The following is a 13,869-nucleotide window of genomic DNA, read 5'->3' on the forward strand; positions in this document are numbered from 1 at the left end:
TTGATTATTTGCAAATATACTTTTCCGTCGCGGTTTTCAACAAGAGCTTCACCCACATATATATCCTTATGAATTTCTAGTCGCGGTATATATCCCATTTTGATTTCAGGATTTTCGATGTTAATATAGAAGATAGTTCGCGATCTAGCAGGAACGACGATTGAGTCGTGTTGAGCGAACGGAATTTCTATTCCCTGCCACAATAGAAGCTTCCTAGGAAAGTCTATCGTTGTATTGTCGCAGAGGAAGTCCGATCCTAAGATCCCTTCCTGCACGATTGGGAAGTTATTAGGCGTGCATTTTGATTTTATATCCGAGAAAGTCTAATTGCGTGGACCCTAGGGTCGCGATCTTTCCCTGTGTGATTCCATTAAGATATAAAATATCATCTTTAGATATTGAAGTATGAGAAAGAATATTTCGTTCCTTTATTAGTTTCGGAGCGGCACCCGTGTCGATCATAAATTTTACGTCTGGCATTAAACCTTTTATCGTTAACGTGGCGCCTGATTAAATTCTCTTGGATTTAAGGTTGCGATGTTGTATTGCTTGTGCTCGGTTGATTCATTTTTTCTATATTGGTTATCGTATTACTGGACGCGTGGCGTACTGGGGATCCGCTCGTGTCGCGTCCGGTTTTCGGAGCGGATCTTTCGCGTTTCCCGACCGGATTATGGGTTTGTTATAATATTCTCTTTTCTTGCATTCTTCTATTTCATGTCCGCGCGTTTTGCAATAGCGGCACCATTTCAATGCTGCTTCGTAGTTACTTTCTTTTGTCTGCACGATAGGTTTATCGGATATTTTCTCACGCGATTCGTGTCCCGGATTTGTATTATGGCTATGTAATGTTCTTTGATTATTTGCGCAGCTGCGTTCGTCGCGATATCTAGTTTCGTATTTATCCTGTGGTGGCTCGCGGTATCTGTTTGCGTTTCGCGGCGACTAAAAGGGAACCCTAGTTGGTTCGCGATAATTATTTTGATAGCGAGTGTCTCGGATAGGCGGTTGATAATTTTTGGATGACGTCACCTGTAATGGCAGCGGCGTCGACTGTGCCATACAATATCGCGTGGCATGCCGCGACATCCGATATCTCTCGGCATTTCTTTCAGAACTTCCAGCCATTATTTTTCTAGCTCCTCTCTTTTGGCTATTTCAATTTCGCGGCAGTGAATGCTTCGAAGGGATTAAGATAATGTTCGGGTTTCAACTGGAGGCGATAAACAATCGGCAATCCGTTGCAAAAGCATTCCGCCGTCAGAATATCTATTTCATTCGTTATCTCTTTATCTAATCTACCTCGCGCTCTTCTTTCGCCATCCATTATTGCGGATCTGAATTCTTTTACTCGATCTATGTAATCCAAAATATGTTCTCGCGCCTTTATGTGGATCGCGGTCAATTCTCCTCGATATTGAGCGACGCTTTTTACGGAGCTAAATGCACTCACTAATAAGTCAGTTAGCTGCGTTACTGATTCGCACGGTTCGTCCGCTACTGCAGAGTGAGCTCTGCCTCTTAATTTTGCAATCAATAATCGTAAGAGGTCGTTCATAATTTGGCGGTAGTATGTCTCGTGCTTGTCTACAAGCGCTTATGAATTTATTTAGTGGTATGTTATAACCATCGTAATATGGGACGAACTCGGTTGTTTCACGATATGAGATTCTCGGTGCTGGTGGTAAATCTGACGCGGCCTCACTTATATCGGGATATGAGATTCGCGGATTTAGAAAAGGTTGTCCCGATGGGACTTCTAATATTTGCTCATTGCGATGGTCGGTAACGTTTCGTAATTCTGCTACCTCATTACGCAGTGTCGCGATCATTTCAACGACGTCGCGCATTATTTCTCGTTCTTTGCGAAAAGCGTTCATTTCTGCCTTTAAATCGTTTCTATCATCCGCTTCGGAGCGTTCCGCGGATGCCATGCATCCATGTTCAACGTCTTCCTCGAGGGGAGACTTTTTATTCGATCGCGTATTCATTGCGACAGGCGTTCTCTGCATGAGAGATCTTAGGTTTTGAAATTTTAAAGGAAAAATTTACGCGAAGAGTTTTTCTTTGCAGGTTTAACAATTTCCCAACGAGCGGGAACTCAATGTCTGTAAGGTTGTAACGGCAGGGCCGTTACGAGCACACATACATATATACATATACATACATATACATATACATAAATATATACAAACACTGGGCTCACTATCCTGCACTACCCATCCCGCTTGCACGTACACCACTCGCGCTATCGCATTCGCTTGCCTGTAGGGCGCACGCGCCGTCTCGCTCACGCTATCTCGCTCGCGGTGCCCCAACGCGATATCGACTCCCCGCCACCGGACCGACGGCGCGCAGTGGGGAACGCCGGCCGGGTATATAAGCCGGCCGGCCGAGACATCGAGACCAGATCCTATCCTGCGATCCGACTCCCGATACTGACCTAACCAGTACCTACTACCTCTCGGGGCCAAGATTTCACTTGGCTCTGCCGGGTTTCACCGGCTTTCTCTACCTACGGGCTGAGGTTTCACTCAGTTCTGTCGGGTTTCGCCGACTCCTGTCACCGCTCCACGGGCTGAGGTTTCACTCAGCTCTGTCGGGTTTCGCCGACTCCTGTCACCGCTCCACGGGCTGAGGTTTTACTCAGCTCTGTCGGATTTCGCCGACTCCTGTCACCACTCCACGGGCTGAGGTTTTACTCAGCTCTGTCGGGTTTCGCCGACTCCTGTCACCGCTCCACGGGCTGAGGTTTCACTCAGCTCTGTCGGGTTTCGCCGACTCCTGTCACCGCTCCTCGGGCTGAGGTTTCGCTCAGCTCCACCGGGTTTCACCGGTTTCCGTTACGAAGGCAGGGCTCGACGTGGCACTCGACCCTGCCCGCAATAACCGCCTGACATTAGCTCGTAAGTGCATGCGATAGAGATTAAGGCCGCTACTTATAAGTCAGTAATCCTAAGATCCCTAGTGGTAACCGCGCCGTGTAAATAGACCGTTGTCGACCGCATGCCGCACCCGTCCTGCGCATCTCATCGCCTTACGCCAACCGGTTGCGTCTCCGCTTTGCTACCAGCGACACTGCGACATCATCCGGCTCTGCACTATTCTATATCTACCTTTCCACCAATAAGCGATCTTTTCGCCGCTACTTGTGTTCGCGTATGCTTGAGTCTCCCCTGCTCTCGAACCCGGACACTGACGAGCCGATCCGAGCTTCGAGCGAGGTGACCGCGTCACATGGCGCCCGAACAGGGACCTGCCCAGTAGAGACTCCTTGCGTGCGCACTCCGATGAAAATCTCTTGGATATACGGTCTTTCGAAGGTTCAGCTCGCTCAACTAGCCACGCACGGTCTCGACAATATCGATGGTACCGACACGTTACGACATTGATTACGCCAATTCGTAATCCAAAACCCGGAGCTGTTCGTCGAACAAGATACCGCCGACATGCCAACCGAGGAAAAAGCGACGCCGGGACCGCCCGAGCCGGCCCCTGCCCGGGTCGAGCCAATGCCACTCGACCCCACCAATCCTAGACCGAATCCGAAAGTGGGGCCTCTGCTTCGATGGCAAAGACCCGTTCGAACGTCTAGAGGAGCTGAGGCGATCCTACCGCTACGCCGAATTGTTCCTGCTAGGGCTACCAGAGATGCTACGCGGAAATTCATTGTTGTGGTATCGCAACAATTACAAGGACTGAACCACCTGGGACGCCTTCTGCACCGCCTTCCGATTGAAATACCTCCCACCCGACTACCAAGACTAGCTACGGCAGGATGTTCAGGCTCGAAGGCAAAAAGGCAAACCAGGGGAACCCTTTGACCAGTACGCCACGGACCTGCTGACCATGATGAGGCGCGCTGGGGGCTATTCGCCACAAGAGAAAGTCCGCCGACTATATAACAATTTAAATTCCAGTTACCAGTTATATACACGCCTCGACTGTAAGAAGCCACCACGCAAGTTTTGCTCTCGCTGTGGCAAGGACGGCATATTCACCCGAGACTGTCACCCACCGTCGGGAAACGACACACGGGGAACCAGCGGCCGCCGCCCGTCCCGACAGAACGCCATAAAGTTCACGCCTAGGCCGCATCTGAAGATCCAGCTACTCGGTCGGCATCTGTGGGCCCTGCTCGACTCCGGCTCCGAGGTCTCGTTCGTGAGTCCCGCCACGGCCAAGCGAGCCCGGTACTGCGACCACCCCCCTCGGGGGATAACCCAACAGATCAACTTGTGTCACGTCCCAGCGCCGAGAGTACCTCTGGTCATGTCTAATGTAAATTTTTCAAAAATTTTAATTATTTATGACTGACTGTATCAGGAGACAGCACAAACAAACCCTTCCTATGCATTTAATAAAAGAATATACCGATTAAAATTATTTAAAGATTTATACAAAATGGCCGCTCCTTACCATAACCTTACCATAACCCTGGCGCTACTACAGTCTTAATGTTTCTAGTAAATTTTCCCTAGAACCTCACTAACAAAAAACAGAACATACTGAAATCACTTCTCCAGACTGTTCAGTAAAGTAACAAGAAAATAGAGCTTAATATCGCATCCTTATCTAAGCATTTCAACATTAACAACAAAATCTCAACAAATAGTAAATAATGAATAAAAAACAAATGTAGGAAATAAAACTTCGCCCACGTAATGCACAAAAACTATAACAAAACATTTACATAATTACACAATAATCGGTACATTGTAATATCTTTATTACCAATTAATAAACAAAATCATATAATTATATAAATAACAAAATACCAACCAATTTCTTTATATTGTCAAATATAACTTCAGAAACTAAGAAACTCTTGTATATCAAACACTTTCACTTTTGTTTTACCATTTTAATAATAAATATAAAAGTTAATAAAAAAACTAATAACAATAGAAAGGATATGAATAAGGAATAAAAGTCATAATGACAATATAACAAAATCCATGACAAAACATTTATTCAACAGTTCACCTGATACATATACTTATTTCAAGGATAAATTTTGTTGATGTCCTAATATGGATATATTTTCCTTGTATAAATACATTCTCCATCAAAAATCATTTCGAAAACATAATTATAGTTTGTGGTTACAATTCTTAATTCTCAAGTATAAACAAAATTAAGGGTATATGAAAGCACACACACATGTATACATATATACGTACATTATGCATTTCCTTATAAGATATAGTTTTCTTTATGAAATTATATAAACAACCCGGATAGAAACATATTTAATCTCAGAAAAGAAATTCTACGATTTAAATTTCGTTTAATAAAATTTATAAATAAATAAATTATTATATTAACAAATAATTATTATGAAAGATTTGGACAACACACAGGAAATCCTGCAACTTATCTCATTACACTTACCTACCTAACTCGCACTGTTTAGAAGATATTTAAACAATTATAAACTTCCTTATATACACTTACCTCAAAAACTCAAATCAGTTCAGCAGGCAAATCTCCGTATATAAACCAGTTCAACTTCTAGAAACCTTCATCCTAGACTTATATTTATAATTGTTACTTCCCTTTTTTCATTAACACTAATCCTATGGCTATGACAAGAATCTTGAATATTAATATGCATGAAAAACTACCCTAACGATTCAACCAATCACAATCAGAGCCATTTCGTACCTGAAAACATTTAATAAATAATGTATTACAAATATAAAAAAGAGTTATACTGATATATTTTAGATATACTAATTATACGATGTAATCATTATTATTATAAAAATTGTAAAGTATATCTAAAACGATATTGCGATAATTAATATTTATTATAAAAGCTTAAATTCAAGCAAATTATATGTTTGTTAATTATAAGAAAGGAATTATTATAACGAAGTATAACTCTTTGAAAGCAAAAATAAGCCAACGTTAAATGTCAAGGCCTCCATAATATTTAGTCACAGGTGTGACTCATGATCAGTTTGTAAGCGAAAATAAGCCAACGTTAAATGTCAAGGCCTCCATAATATTTTAGTATCACGAGTCATCGCTGACTCATGGTCAGTTTATAAGCGAAAGTAGGCCAACGTTAAATGTCAAGGGCGCCATAATATTTTAATACCACGAGTCATCGCTGACTCATAGCAAATGTAGACTAAGTCGACCAATAGAAAACTATGTCAAGGACAACTAGAAGGTCTTAAATGCGTGAATCATAGCTGACTCATAATGAAAGTAGACTAACAATAGGCTTTATTCAAACCTGTAGAATCATAACATTGGAATTTAGGTCACCCCTACTTCCATGTTTTGGCAACATATAAAAACCGACCCTCGAGCGACGATACCTTTGCGCATTCACTCGTACGCACTCGCGCATTTTCCCATTTCGCACTTACGATTCACATCCACGGACACTTACATTTTATTCGCGTTCGCACTTGTACGCGCACGTACATTTTTGCACTTGTACTTCCACTCGTATTCGCTAAATATATATATATATATATATACCTATCATTTATAACAGTGAATAAATTCCAATTCAAATACCACAAGTGTGATATTATATTATTCCTTATTCCCAAAATCGAAAACTCTTTCCTGAAAATAAAAGTCATTTCGACATTCCTGTTACCTACTTCCTTCGCAGTATCTAATTCTGAGGTTTTACCCTCTTAACCGCATGGAAAAGAATCTCACAAATAACGTGTAGCTGAGTGTAGCTGAGTGTAGCTGTCGAGAATCTATTGATTTCGGCTCCGTCCGATCTACCAGGACCTCCCAGGACGTCACTTGGCCGACGACACCACGGTCCCCATCACCCACACGGTGGACCTGCCGATCACCATTACCGACCGTACCGTGACCCACACGTTCCAAGTCATGCCGAACTTCAGCGGGCCGATCCTCATCGGCATTGATCTTTGGGCTAAACTCGGGGTCGCCCTCCCCGCACCCCCGATCACCAAGAACCGCGATCAACCCGTGGTAGGGAAGATTTCGGCCGGGCTAACGCCACGTACCACGGACGAAGACCAGCAGCTACGAGAATTTCTACACCGAGAGCTAGCTGCTTTTGAGACAATATGCGGCCCGATCGATCGTATCGAGCATCGTATCCGCCTAACGACCGACCAACCAATTAAACAACGGCACCGACCGCGTAATCCAGGCATGCAGGCCGTGATAGACCAGGAAGTGGAAGATGGAAGAAGCCGGCGTAATCGAACCGTCTCAAAGCGCCTGGCACTCCCCGGTGGTGCTCGTCAGAAAGAAGGACGGCACGTATCGTTTTTGCATCGACTTCTGAAAACTGAACGACACGCAAAAGGACGCCTATCTCTTACCACATATTGCGGCTACACTCGATAAGTTGCGCGGTGCCAAATATCTCACCACATTGGATCTTAAAAACGGGTATTGACAAGTCCCGCTGGCACCCGAAAGCCGACCAGTCACCGCGTTCACTGTGCCGGGGAGGGGACTTGTTACGTCAAGACCGCGGGGACCCTTCCGATAAACTCAGCGGCAAATTATTAAGAACGTTCTCGAGGAATTTCAGCAAATTACGCGGCTGACCTTGCGATTAAACAGAGTCGAGTAATTATTTGACCGTGAGCGAATCAGTGAAACGGAGAAATTGGTTAGCCGGCGCGATAAAATGCCGTTGGGAGCGGGATTCGTCTCGTCAAGGTAATATCGTCCGCAGATGTTTTCTATGGTGTTACCTAATTCCCTGAGTACTTCCAGAGATACGATAAAAATCTCGGTGCATTCAGGGCAAAGCTCGATGTCGCGGACTATTACGAGACTAATACGGCAGCTATCACAATGATCCCGGGCGGAAGTGTACCCAAACTGGAACGCGTGGGCCAGTTCCAGACGATACATAAGCGTCCCTTCTGGTATTTCTTCCTTGCATCGAAAGCAAGATATTCGGTACTGTTAGGGAACGATTCGGCGGTGGTGTCGTTTATGCGTTGATATCCGAATGTGGTAAGGCAACGCACCGTACTCATACGATATTTGTATACGGCGGCTGGGTGAGTGCGTGGGTCTCGTGGCTCGAGGAAACAATGCGGGCACATTACGTCAAATAACGGGTGTTAACGTTACGCGGCGAATATTCAACGTTAAATAATATTTCGAAACTAGAATATTTCTATATGCAACGGTAAAGCGGCTCAAAATCCTGCATACTTTAAAGGAAAGTAGCAAGGGAGGCAAAAAAAAGGGTCGATCGTAAAACCTTTCCGGTCAAGTGATGCGACTGTACGGCGGTCGCTCGACGCGAACAAAGCGAATGATGTAACCCGAAAGAATCCTGAGCACGACGAGTATACTTATATTCGTTTACATCTAATCTTCTTATATTCTATATTTCACTGGTGTAAACGTATGCCCGGTGGGAAAACGCGAAAGCAACCGGGAATAAAACTCAATGCATGATTCTCACTTATCTTTCGGTGTTTGCTCTGCGCAGATACTCTTCGAGGGAGATACGTGGTCGAAAACTGCTTCCTTGGTAAGCTGCTACGGGCACGGATGGGCTGGCAAGGCGCTCCAGAGGCGATCATGCACGAGAAGTTCGTACTCGCCGTCGTAAGTCACTCCTTCGCCGATGATCGTATTGTGGTCGTAAATCGCGGCCACGTGGAGGTCGTATTCGAGTCGCCGAAGTGCGTTGTCACGACCCGCGCGATTTTTCCGTGCCTTAGGCATTCGGCAGAGGCTTTAGGCGTATATTATATTTAATTAAAAGGTTAGAGTTAGGATATTACATTCGGCTGCGAGCCAATTACGCATTGGTTCGGCATCGTGTTGGAATGCATGAGCTACCGCGTGCTCGAAGTCCGATGTTTCCTTTGTGGTAAGTGCGGATGACGCACAACACCTTGCCCCCGGAAACGATCGGAATTCTTGCTTTAGCTGCTAATTATTCAATAAAAGAAGACTTGAGTGAACGTCCGTTGCCTCTTTAGCCTCGCGAACACATCCGTTATTATCGGAATCTCAGAGACAAGGGATGAGATAATGAAGGACACGTGGCGTTAAATAAAAATCGATATATTTAGATATTCACTGAATTTACTTACACTCACGAACAAGATGGTACGGAATACTAATACCATATATATTAAACTAGAATTTGAAATATTAATAGCTAGGATTTGAACTTAATCTAGAGATTGAAACACGCTTAGACTTGAACGAGACAAGGATTTAGGAACGACGCTCGCGCGGTGTTCACTGATCGACGGCGCGCACAAGAGTGTACGAGTATGGCCGCGCGTTGTAACGCGCGCCTGCGGCGGCGCTGTTGCTCAACATGGCGGTAGCGTGGGTACGCCAACGCACGTGGCGCAAGATGGCAGATGGCGTGGGTACGCCAACGCACGTGGCATTCGCGGCGGTCATAGACTATAGAGCTAGGCTAGATGTGTATATCCATGGCGGTCGTTGGTCGGCCAATCAGCGCGTGGCTGACTGGAGATGATGCGCGTGACAGTAATGCGAGCTTTGGGATAGTAATAATCTTACAATTAATTAGATTTATTGTTAACATGATTTTATTATTTACATAAGTGTTATATTTGACATACTATTTATTAATCTGACTATTGTCATTAAATTTATTATTAATTATAATAATTTGCAATCTATGAGATTGCCTATATAATACTGTTACGTCGCAGGCGAGACGTGTTACGCGTGAGGCGAGTCTGCTCGCACTGGGCTGCGTGTTGGTTTTTACAGCTGAATTTGACTGGATTATTGATATAAATTGCGAGTGTATAGACCGTGTAAAAAGGTTGATAGTCTCCTAGAGAAAATAATATCATGCAGTCCTATCTCTGCATCTACGTCAATGACGATAGGATTTGGCAGTGCGTAAAAAGAAGTATTTTCTTCGCGTAAATATTCTAAGAATGCCGCAAATGCTTCGGAGCAGGGATCGCAGTCGGTTACCTCACGCCAGAGAGCTAATTCGGTACCGCAAAAATTACAAAGCCTTTCTTTCCGAGTAGTCCCAACATTAATGTAATGCCTTAAGATAGCTGTGAATTGTAGTTGATCACAATTGAGATTATACCGGGATTTGCACTCTAGGCATATGAGGTTGGCAGAATTTGTATCGGTAGCTATGCCGACAAGACCATACCCGAATTCGACTACACACCGAGAGATACTTATTTGATGATTAAAGTTGGCGGCCGAATGTGTTTTCTTTTGACGTGAGTCCTTCCGATTGTTCTCTGCACATAACGTGATTCACAAATAGGAAATGGAAATTCACCTACTTTTCGTTGGCCCGGTTCCTGGATTCGGGCTTTTAATCCTCGCTGTCGGCCTGGCGGGTCTCGGGATGCACTAGGATGCGGGGAGTCTGGAGACAACGTTGCTGGATTCGGGGGACTTGGAGCCCACAGGCTATTCTTGAAATGTGCTTCGTATTCTAGTTGGTAGATTTCTTCACACCCGAGCAATTCACTCAAATCACCGGTGAGCGCGGATTTAATTTCATATAGAGTTCGACGAATCGCACGCTGACGTCCGGCGGTTTTTGCGTTTATTCGGAATCGAGAGTAACCATGAAGGGAAATGTTGCTTCCCTTACAAGTTACGAATAAAAGATTGAGCTTTCTATCGCGATGAGAACATGTAGCCCTCTGTGGGGAGTAGTGCGGGTGGACGCACAACTTGCTAGCCAAGAGGCGGGACAGATTGTCAGATATCTTATAATTTGGTGAATTAAAATGCGTGAGAAGCGATACCTCTCTTGGGGAGTAATGCGGGTGAACGCACAACTTGCTAGCCAAGAGAGCAAGCACGGCTTCCCGGGTCGCTTATTATTTAATTAAATTACGCGTGGTCACTCTACCTCGCGAACTCTGTCGATTGTACGTTTCGCTAGGATGGGTGGAAGGATTTATTAATTTTTTGACACACACTAATCACTTTTCACTTATATATATATTGTAAGGTATTCAAATACAAAATTAATTGATACAAAGATTGATTAAATTGTAAAACACGTTTAAAATTAGATTTATAAGAGCTTGAATTTGAATTGAGTGACGTTAGATTTACTAGCACTACAATAGAATTAGAATTGACTTGAGATTGGATTCGAGTTATTTCTTAATACTAGAATTGGAATCGAACTTTCTTAATACTAGAATTGGAGTTGAACTAGATTTGGAATCAAATTAGAAGAGGGAGTTCACGGACTGGAGGTCCTGTCCAGTCGGATTCGCGAGATGAACTGCCTACAGTCGGCCGTGCACTGAAGTGCTTCGATTCGGCGGCTCGAAACTGCGACGACGCTATGGTGGGGTGCGCGCTCGATGTGGGAGGCGCTGGTGGTGGGAGTGACAGCCGGAACAATCGTACACAGAATTGCGAAAATATCTCCACGAAAACGATGTATGTAAGAAATGTGAATGTAAGAAATACTAAGTTAGGCATTGTTATAAAGTAATGTAAAAATTGTATCTCCTAAAACCTTTAGGTAATATCTTAGCTAATATTTGATCATTTATGATTTATATCTTTATACCTTTTTGTACTTAGGATTAAGATGAGAAATATCGGTCGAGTGCCTCCATTTCTATTATAAGAGGGTAGGGGTGTCACGTCTGTCGCGACAGAATAATTAATAATTTTATTTCCTATTGTAAGGATATTACCCTTTTCAATTTTACAATGATAAATCTCTATAACATGAAGCAAAGAACAGACGTGGTACGTCCCTGGGCTACCGCGAGCCCCACCATGGCGATTCTCTAGCCTCCCACGCGAGCGCCGCACTCCCACCACCAGCGCCTCCCACATCGAGCGCGCACCCCACCATAGCGTCGCCGCAGTTTCGAGGCGCCGAATCGAAGCACTTCAGTGCACGGCCGACTGTAGGCAGTTCATCTCGCGAAAAATGGAGAGGACCTCCAGTCCGTGAACTCCCTCTTCTAATTCGATTCCAAATCTAGTTCAACTCCAATTCTAGTATTAAGAAGTAACTCGAATCCAATCTCAAATCAATTCCAATTCTATTGTAGTGTTAGTGAATCTAACGTCACTCAATTCAAATTCAAGCTCTTATAAGTCTAATTTTAAACGTGTTTTACAATTTAATCAATCATTGTATTAATTAATTTTGTATTTGAATACCTTACAATATATATATATAAGTAAAAAGTGATTAGTGTGTGTCAAACAATTAATAAATCCTTCCACCCATCCTAGCGAAACGTACAATCGACAGAGTTCGCGAGGTAGAGTGACCACGCGTAATTTAATCAAATAATAAGCGACCCGGGAAGCCGTGCTTGCTCTCTTGGCTAGCAAGTTGTGCATCCACCCGCACTACTCCCCAAGAGAGGTATCGCTTCTCACGCATTTTAATTCGCTAAATTATAAGATATCTGACAACCTGTCCCGCCTCTTGGCTAGCAAGTTGTGCGTCCACCCGCACTACTCTCCACAGAGGGCTACGGGTTCTCCTCGCGATAGAAAGCTCAATCTTTTATTCGTAACTTATAAGGGAAGCAATATTTCCCTTCATGGTCACTCTCGATGCCGAATAAACGCAAAAACCGTGCCGGACGTCAGCGTGCGATTCGTTGAACTCTATATGAAATTAAATCCGCGCTCACCAGTGATTTGAGTGAATTGCTCGGGTGTGAAGAAATCTACCAACCAGAATACGAAGCACATTTCAAGAATAGCCTGTGGGCTCCAAGTCCCCCGAATCCAGCAACGTTGTCTCCAGACGCCCCGCATCCTAGTGTGCATCCCGAGACCCGCCAGGCCGACAGCGAGAATTAAAAGCCCGAATCCAGGAATCGGGCCAACGAAAGGTAAGTGAATTTCCATTTCCTATTTGTGAATCGCGTTATGTGCAGAGGACAATCGGAAGGCTCACATCAAAAGAAAACACATTCGGCCGCCGTCTTTAATCATCAAATAAGTATCTCTCGGTGTGTAGTCGAATTCGGATATGGTCTTGTCGGCATAGCTACCGATACAAATTCCGCCAACCTCATATGCCTAGAGTGCAAATCCCGGTATAATCTCAATTGTGATCAACTACAATTCACAGCTATCTTAAGACATTACATTAATGTTGGGACTACTCGGAAAGAAAGGTTTTGCAATTTTTGCGGTACTGAATTAGCTCTCTGGCGTGAGGTAACCGACTGCGATCCCTGCTCCGAAGCATTTGCGGCATTCTTAGAATATTTACTCGAAGAAAATATTTCTTTTTACGCACTGCCAAATCCTATCGTCATTGACGTAGATGCAGAGATAGGACTGCATGATATTATTTTATCTAGGAGACTATCAACCTTTTTACACGGTCTATACACTCGCAATTTATATCAATAATCCAGTCAAATTCAGCCGTAAAAACTAACACGCAGCCCAGTGCGAGCAGACTCGCCCCACGCGTAGCACGTCTCGCCTGCGACGTAACAGTAGGAGCGTTTGGGTCATTTAAAACAGTCGCGCAGTACAGGGGAGAATTAACCGCGATCCACCTGGGAGCTCATGAACATATTCTCAATTACATAGATCGCGTCAAAGAATTACGTGCGGCCATCCGAGACGGAGAACGTCGTGCTCGAAGCTTTCTCGATAATCAGACAACAAGGGAGATTGATAACCTCACCGCTCAGAGTTTTTGTGAGGGACTCCCAACAGTATACAGATTACAGCTCAAACCCGAGCATTACCATTGTCCGTCCGATGCTTTTGCCGTCGCTAAGGCAATCGCTAAGAGGGAAGAATTAGAAAAACAACGATATGGTAATCGACCGGACGGAAGGCTTGATAGCACTTGCTTATCGCCGATACTGCGACAAACATCCGGACACTACACTT

This window comes from Pogonomyrmex barbatus, unplaced genomic scaffold, assembly GCF_055798465.1.
Source record: "Pogonomyrmex barbatus isolate J1 unplaced genomic scaffold, ASM5579846v1 scaffold7, whole genome shotgun sequence".
NCBI lineage: Eukaryota > Metazoa > Arthropoda > Insecta > Hymenoptera > Formicidae > Pogonomyrmex > Pogonomyrmex barbatus.